Genomic DNA, 8301 nt, shown 5'->3' on the forward strand with positions numbered 1-8301 from the left:
TGCATGCTCTTCTGACTGGGTCAGCCAGGCACCTGCCTTTTTATCTTTAAAAAACAGTTGTAGTTTGATAAGATTATAGCAACCAGCTAATGCCAAGATGAGATTTACATCTGTAGAGACCACACTAGGTCCCAGGTGGACATATCTTACAGAGGAAGTGAAATTAGGGATAGGAATAATGTCAAAACAGGGAAAGGAGGTTGAAGCCAATGGAGTTAGGATGCCTCTGGGGTGGAGGAGCGATGGTTAGAGGCACTGCACATGATCCTAATCTATGGGGCATTTTTACTGAACGAAGAAGAGTTAAAAGGGAGCATTTAGTATTTGGTTGGGATGTCTGCTGAGTGGGTTATGATGACACGCAACAATTCTTCAGCGGGGGTGGGGGAGAATCCCCCGGGCTATGGTTGGGACAGCTTAATAATGGAGTTAGTATTCCAATCAGAGGCGGTTCTCTGTTTGATGGAACTTAGTAGTAACAATATTGTTAACTGGTTTTTCATCTTGAATTTGTATAGGAGTTGAGAACAAAGGGTAGAGACTATAGGGTGTCAAGTCTTATTATTATTTTATTATTTTTAAAATTATTTTTTTAAGTAATCCCTATCCCCAACATGAGGTTTGAATTCACAACCCCAAGATCAAGAGTCGCATACTGTACCGACTGAGCCAGCCAGGTGCCCCAGTGTCAAGTCTTATTAAAACCTAAGAGTTAATAAGGAAGTCTTCAGTTAAGAACGCGAACCAACGGAGCAGGCAGAAGTCATGAATGACTTCAGGCCTATCTTGGGTGGTGGAAACAAAAGGAAAAAAAAGAGAATTCAAGTAAAAGGAGGGTTCTGGCTTGGTCCTAAATTTTGGGTATCAGCTTTTGGGATCAGACATTGTCTCCTTCAGTTCTGGGTTTCTGAAAGTTGTTTTCAGAATCTGGAGCCCTTTTTAAATGAGAAACATGAATCTATACATGAGTCAGCCCCTTGTACCTTTGCTGCACACAAGGCGGTTAACAATACCCGATAAAGTCCTTTCCATTTCAGCTGTAAAGAATCTCTAAGTTGATGTGTCCTCCAATATATTAGATCTCCAGGCTTAAGGTTGTGAGTATTTTGTCTCTCAGGAGCACTCTTTAAAATGAATCTTGAACAAATTTGGCCTTCCATATATATTCTGTACTGAAGAATTTCTCCTTATAACAAAGTAGAGGGCAAGGGATCCTCAACTATGTTCATAGGGCACTCGGCGATGATTTTGAATGGAGACAAGTGAGCCCTTCCATTAGGGTAGATCTTAGATTTAAAAGGACAAGGGGCAAAGCTGTGGGCTGCGGTAGACCAAAGGCAGAGGTTGGTTTGACCGACTGAGTTTTGATTATGCCATTAGAGTGTTCAACTAATCCTCTGAATATCGAGGATGGTAGGTGCAATGAAAATGTTGAGAGATGGCCAGATTTTGCAGACCTCTCAGACAGTATGACCAGAAAAAAATGTGTTCCTCAATCACCGTGTAGCTGTCAAGGAATACCCCAATCGGGAATGGTTTTTTTCTAATAGGTTTCTGGCCACTGCTTTTGCTGTTGCTTGAGTGCAAGGAAATGCCTTGGTCTGGTGAGAAACACACAGATCATTACCATTGAGGAAGCTGGATGAAATCAATTTGCCAGATGTCAAAAGGCCCACTGGGAAGAGGAACTTGACCTAATGCAGTGTGATATGGTTTCCCAAGATTGTGCAAGGGGCTAAATTGTACATTTTGAAATATTTGTTGGGCAATAGTTGGAGATGGCTTCCAACAGTATTGTGCCCACAGGACCACTTTATTTGTGCCCCATATGTCATACAGATGGACATTTGTGAATCAGAAGTTAAGTGTCACATCTTTGGTGGCTGGGTCAGCATAATGATTGACCTTGGCTTCAGGGGTATCTTGTTTGAAACGGGCTTGAACTTTTAATAGATAAGCTGGAGAGAACTTTTAATAGATAAGCTGGAGGGAAGGAGAATGGTGTCAAGTAGTTTTAATATGTAAGTTTTAAAAAACATTTTTATTTTATTTTTAAGCTTTATTTAATTTGAGAGAGAGAGGAGAGCACACACAAGCAAATGAGGGAGGAGCAGAGAGGAGAGAGAGAATCCCAAAATCTGTATTTGGGAATTTCATGAAGGTCTAATCAAGGGGTAAGTAATGAGTCAGTTACAAGGATGCCGTCACAGGATGTGTTGAGTTTTGGAGGGGTAAGGGACATAAGGTAGAAGGACCGAGAGGGGGACAATGAGAGACTAAAACGTTCGGAGAGCAAAGAAACCAGAGTTCCAATTTTCTAAGTCAACTGGCAGACAGGTGTGTGTGGTAGGAGTCTAACAGAGTTCTAACTGTATGTAGGCCTAATACCTATGGGGGAGAATCTAGTGTTCATTTTTTGGTGGCAGTAATGAGTATAGAGTATACTCATATAATGAGTATACAGGTGGGTTGTCAGGGCACGGAGGCAGGGAGGTGAACCTTTGGCCACAGGGTCTAATTGAAGACTGCCATACCCTTGGGGGCATTGTAGGCCTCCATGCCTTTGGGAAAGGATGTTCAAATGGACAAAAACAAAGAAAGGCAGTTGGTAATTAGGGTGTCCTGGAGCTGCAGAAGAGGTGAGGTTTTTTTGTTTGGTTGGTTTTAAATTTATTTATTTATTTTTGAGAGAGAGAGAGAGAGAGAGAGGGGCAGAGAGAGAAGGAGAGGCAGAGAGAATCCCAAGCAGGCTCTGCACTGACAGTGCAGAGCCAATGTGGGACTTGAACCCACGAACAGTGAGATCATGACCTGAGCCAAAGTCAGACGCTTAACCGACTGAGCCACCTAGGCACCCCTGTTTTTTAAAGATATAAAGGCAGGCACCTCGCCGACTCAATTGGAAGAGCATGCAACTCTTTTTTTTTCTTTTTTCTTTTTTTAATATTTATTTATTTTGAGAGAGAGACAGAGTACGAGCAGGGGAGGGGCAGAGAGAGAGGAAACACAGAATCCAAAGCAGGCTCGAGGCTCGGAGCTGTCAGCAGAGCCCGATGCAGGGCTTAACTCACAGACTGCGAGATCATGACCTGAGCCACCCAGGTGCCCCAAGAGCATGCAATTCTTGATCTCAAATAGAGTTTGAGCCCCACGTTGGGTATAGAGATTATTTAAATAAACAAATAAACTTAAAAAAAATAACAAAGGAGCTTCTTAAGACCATGGGATCAGGTTTGGAGTGGTAGTAGTATGGAAGGCTTAGTATAAGGGTTGAGCTATGAGGAAATATTTGGGAATCCAAGGGCGACAGTATCTAGCAAGACCCAGGAAACCGTGTAATTGTCTTTTAGTCTTGGGGTTGAGGGAACTGGGTGAAGGTAGTAATTCTGTCTGGTTCTATTTTTAGCCCATCTGGCCGAAAGGTGGCCTAGGAATTTGACTGAGGCAGAACAGAATTGTCATTTATCTTTAGATACTTTGTGTCCTTTGTTGGCTAATTGCTTCAGAAGGCATTTAGTGTCAGTGCCACAGGTCTTTAGGGTAGGAGAACATAATAATAAATCATCTATATATTGCAAAGTGTAGACATCCCAGGGAAATCAAGATCTTGTAGGTCAGCATGGAAGGTTTGAGAGAAACAGGTAGGGCTTTCAGTATATCCCTGGGGTAGGATTCTCCAAATGTGTTGTTGATTGTTCCACGTAAAAGTAGAAAGATACTGACTTTGGGGGTCGACAGGGATGCTGAAAAAGGCACTGCATAAGGGAACAACAGAAAAAGCAGTAGTTGCAGCTGGTATATTAGAAAGGAGGGTGTGGGAGTCAGCAGCAACAGAGTGACAGGGTATGACCGTACTGGTAATTGCCCTAAGGTCTTGAACAAGATACCTTCCTCTATTACAGAGCTCTTTAACTGGAAAAATGGGGGTAATACAAGGACTAGTAATGGGGATGATCAATCCTTTGTTGATAACAGGAGTTATTCTTATAATGACCATAAGTACTGCTTAATATTGGGTGAGGCCTTTATTTAAAAAAAAAAGATTTTTTTAACGTTTATTTAGTTTTGAGACAGAGAGAGATAGAGCATGAACGGGAGAGGGTCAGAGAGAGAGGGAGACACAGAATCTGAAACAGGCTTCCAGGCTCTGAGCGGTCAGCATAGAGCCCGACGCGGGGCTCGAACCCACGGACTGCGAGATCATGCCCTGAGCCAAAGTCGGACACTTAACCGACTGAGCCACCCAGGCGCCCCTGGGTGAGGCCTTTAATGATCAATTTGAATAGTTATTGGGGAACCAAGGTTATGTGTCATATATCGGTGGAAGAGGTGGCCCACAATTGACCAGGGAGTGCATTTAGGAATAGGGGGCAGTGGACTGACTGGGGGACAGTCCTGAACAGATCAGTAGAATTAGGAATTCTGAAGATTGAGCAAGCAGATCTAATAGCATTTCATTTTTTTGGTCAAAGGAAATATGGGCCCAGTGAGCCTGCAAAAAATTTCTTCCTAAGAAAAGTGTTTGGGAAAGGGGGGTGGTGCACCTCGCTGGTTCAGCCTATAGAGCATGTGACTCTTGATCTCAGGGTCTGGAGTTCAAGCCCCAAGTTGGACATGGAGCCAACTTAAAAAAAAAAAAAAAAGTGCTGGGGATGAGGGCACCCATAAAAAAGAATGGTTGCCTTAAGTGCCAAGAATAAATCTAGGGGTTGAGATAATGGGATAGTTGGTAGCTGAATAAGCACCCTGATCATGGTCAGATGCATTCGTATTCTTGAGGCAGGGGACTGGAAAATAAATTGCGGCTGAGGACTGAATAAGGTGCCCTAGTGTCTATAAGAATAAAACCATCTTCATTCTGAATTGTTATAAGTGTTTGCTAAGAGAAAGGGAAAAATCCCCTTTTGTCCTCAAATCTGATAAAGGAATGGTTTTTGAGATTTTTGTTCTTTTGGAACCATCGTTTATATTTCAAGTATTCCTTTTTGGAAGGTTGGGGATTTATTTATTTATTTTGTACTGCCTTCTAATTTATTTTGAGGTCCCCACATATGGGGAATCATTTTGACTAAATTTGCAACTATATCGGTAGTTTTTTCTAGGGCCTCATTATGAGGAAATTTTAAATCCTGTAGGGGGTCTTCCCTTCCAGCCTTATTTATCCATTCTTGGGCCTATATTGGTCCAACAAGCATGCGTACTAGTTGGTAAAGGTCAGAAGGGCCTGGATTCCAAATTAGTTGTCGGGTAAACTCTTCTGGATTTTCTTTAGGGTTAGGAAAGTCTTGCAAGATTTAGAAGTTCTGTTTAGGACCAGAGGGTCAGAGGGTCAGAGGACCAGATTACTGGGATTAGGGCTAGTGCCTTTGACTTTGAAAGGGGCTATGATGTTAGTTTTGGGAGTGTGGATGGTGGCAAGGCTGGGGAGGGAGAAATTTCAAAGAATAAGAAGGTTGGAAAGACCTGCATACACTGGAGGAAATAGAAGGCGTGCAGTGGTGGGGGAGGGAATTGGATGGAAGAGGCGTGGGTCATTTTTGATTCAGTATTGAGTTGTTCTAATCCTTTCCATCTTTCTTTGGTTATTGAGTTTTTTTTTCCTTTTGCGGAGGCCAGAGCGGAGTCTGTTCTTTTGGAGGCTACTTCCAAACGTACCAATTGAAATAGGTTTCCACTGATTTGGGGAAGTATGATAGTTTCACCTTTCCAATTGTGCTCTTAAATACACCAATTTAGGGATACCAAAGGTGCGCCCAACGGGACCAGGGAGGTTTTAAATGATCTTTAGTGATTTGAGCCCAGGTTGAGGAAACTTACAGCTCCCCGGGCCCCAGATGGCTGGTGAGTAAGAGCTCTTTCTGAGAGATTGGTACCCATTCTGCGTTGGAAGAATCCTTCCCTGAATTGCTAGCAGAAAGGTCTCCTGAATTCTACCAAGGTGGGTGATCGGGGATGTGAGAGGACCATACCTGTCATCCCCCACTCCCAGCCCGGGATTATAGGAGCCGCCGGAAGAGAAGCAACCCCGGGCTGCGGTGCTCGCTTCTGCAGGTCCAGAGATCCGCAGGAGGTGTCTAGGTCGCTTCATATCCCAAACTCGGCTCCAAACTGTTAAGCAAAAACCTCAGGAGCGAGCCTATAAACGAGTGAAAAGGAGTCAAAGCTTTCTTTGGGTTTGCAAACTGGGAAGGGCAGTCCAAGTTAGCTGGTGTGCCCGTCCGCAGAGTTGTTTTTAAAGCTTAAAGCCCCAACGAGGGAGAAATTTCAGTTGGAAATTCAGTTGGTTGCCGAGTAATCGGTTGACCTCTTTTGCCTCATTATTATGAGACGGGGGAACTTCCCGGGTGTTCAAACCTCAGGATGTTTACCATGATTTCAACAGGTGGCGGCTCGTCGGGGAACCCCACAAAATGGTGGCCGTCGCAAGATGGAGTCAGGGTTGTCAACCCTTCCCTGACCCCTTTTCTCCTTTGGTGTGAACCAGCACACGCATCCTTTGAAGACGCTACTACACCACCGGATTTCCAAACTGCGTCTGAGAACTGACACTCTCGCTGCGCGGCCAGATCCCTTCGCTGCGGAGGGCGATTCGGCCACTCCCAGACCACTAACTGCACTTTCGGTACTCTTTCAACTTCACTGTTCCATTTAGCAGTTTCTGTCTTCGTGCAAAAAGTCAGAAAAATGGAAAATTCATTCTCTTCGGGGATGCTGTACCGTCGACGCTCAACGCACGTGGATTCAATTTCTTAAAACAAAAGCAAAAACGGAAAAGAAAAAAAAAAAAAAACCCACCAAAACACTGTCCGTGGCGAATCTGCTTCTCCCAATGTAAAGCTCCGCTCAGGCGGGCAAGAGGGATCTACCGGCGTTTGGAGTCTGGTGCTGGCTTCCGTGGGAAGGGATCCCGAGCCTTTCTGAGGTGAGTGGGAGCGGCTTGGTGGCAGCAGGGCTCACTCCGGCGGGAAGGACGAGAGAATTCGGCCCGGCCAGTGCGCGCGCTCCTGTCAGGGCCGCCATGTTGAAGCCTGGCAAACGGGAAGCCCTTTTAGGGTTGTGTTGCGGGAAGCGAGGGCGGGAGCTGGGGTGGAAGAAGGACCCCTTCTCCCCTTCGCCCACTGAAAAGGCGAGAGGTCGGGGAGGGCCAGCCTCGAGGGCCGGTGGTCAAGGCGGGGGCACTGCGGGGCTACTGCGGTGTAGGCTTCCCCCCCCCCACCCCCCCGACTTCCGCCTTCGCGGCCACCGCGCCACTGCGTGTGCTCGGGAGAGTTCCGTCGGTCCGACTTCAGTTCTGTTTCCTCCCCGGATGCGAAGCGCGGGAATATCCGAACTCGGCGGAGTCAGTAAGGAGAGGCATGCTTTGTTCGGTGGTTTCTTAATTAACTGACCTGTATCGTAATGTATAATTATAAAGCACCTTCACGGACACTGCTGTTTCTGATCTTCACAAAAACCTAGTCGAGTGGCATGTAGCTACATTTTACAGATGATTTAAATTTTTCCCACGATAGGACTGGGTCTTAAACCTGGTCTTCTGTCTCCGGATCCAGCGTTCTTTTTCACTTTCCACACTTCTGTCTTTAACGATTAATTGCCCCTTCCGCCTCCATCCCCCACCACTCATCTCTCACATCTCATCCCCGTTTTATGAAATAATGACATGAATCTAAAAATCCAAACAAACTGTAGGAAACCTCAACATAATGCGGCAAGGGAGGGAATACTCCCAGAAAGACGAATGGGAAGCCGTGAAGCCTGCTGCTCTCTTGGCATTTACTGCTTTAAAATTAATTATTAATTAATTAATTAATTAATTAATTGTTTAGAGAGAGCGTGCACAAACATGGGAGGGGCAGAGAGAGAGGGAGAGAGAGGGTCTGAAGCGGGCTCTGTGCGGACAGCAGAGAGCCCGAAGTGGGGCTCAAACTCACGAAGGGTGAGATCATGACCTGAGCTAAAGTGAGACGCTCAACCGACCGAGCCCCCCAGGCGCCCCCCAAAAGAAAGCCTTTTTGTGTCTTTCGTTCCTCACCGGAGATGGCATTAATAGTAAAACCTAGATCCTGACACTTTTGGGAGGTGAGGGGAGTTAAGTGCTGAGCATAGGGCCTGGCACCTCCTACGTCTTCAAGTTAACAATAATTGTTATTATCGTCCTTGTTGTTTTCCTGCAACCCTGTGATGGAGGGTGGGGAGTGCGGCCCAGAGTGGTAGGGCCAGTAGAGTGGAATTGTTGGAGAATACTAGAGCAGGGAGAGAGTCAACATCGCGCTCTCTCTTCCTTTTTCTTTTTTTTTTTTT

General features: G+C 45.4%; 2 protein-coding genes across 4 annotated transcripts in view; one reads left to right on the forward strand and one right to left on the reverse strand.

Annotated features, from left to right (window-relative positions):
* The window catches only part of RILPL2 (Rab interacting lysosomal protein like 2), a 41477-nt gene extending 34571 nt beyond the window's left edge, over positions 1-6906 (reverse strand). For 2 of the 3 annotated variants that reach the window (XM_040444029.1, XM_040444026.1), the window contains exon 1: positions 5970-6337. The gene's annotated coding sequence lies outside the window, so the exon portion shown is untranslated. Of the gene's footprint in view, positions 1-5969; positions 6338-6795 lie in introns of those variants that run through there. The other variant, XM_040444027.1, reaches the window with a different exon arrangement.
* SNRNP35 (small nuclear ribonucleoprotein U11/U12 subunit 35) overlaps positions 6810-8301 on the forward strand; it is a 5108-nt gene continuing 3616 nt past the window's right edge. The window contains exon 1 of the mRNA XM_040444025.1: positions 6810-6922. The gene's annotated coding sequence lies outside the window, so the exon portion shown is untranslated. The remainder of the gene's footprint in view (positions 6923-8301) is intronic.

This window comes from Herpailurus yagouaroundi, unplaced genomic scaffold (assembly GCF_014898765.1).
Source record: "Herpailurus yagouaroundi ecotype Mexico unplaced genomic scaffold, PumYag 191, whole genome shotgun sequence".
Taxonomy (NCBI): domain Eukaryota; kingdom Metazoa; phylum Chordata; class Mammalia; order Carnivora; family Felidae; genus Herpailurus; species Herpailurus yagouaroundi.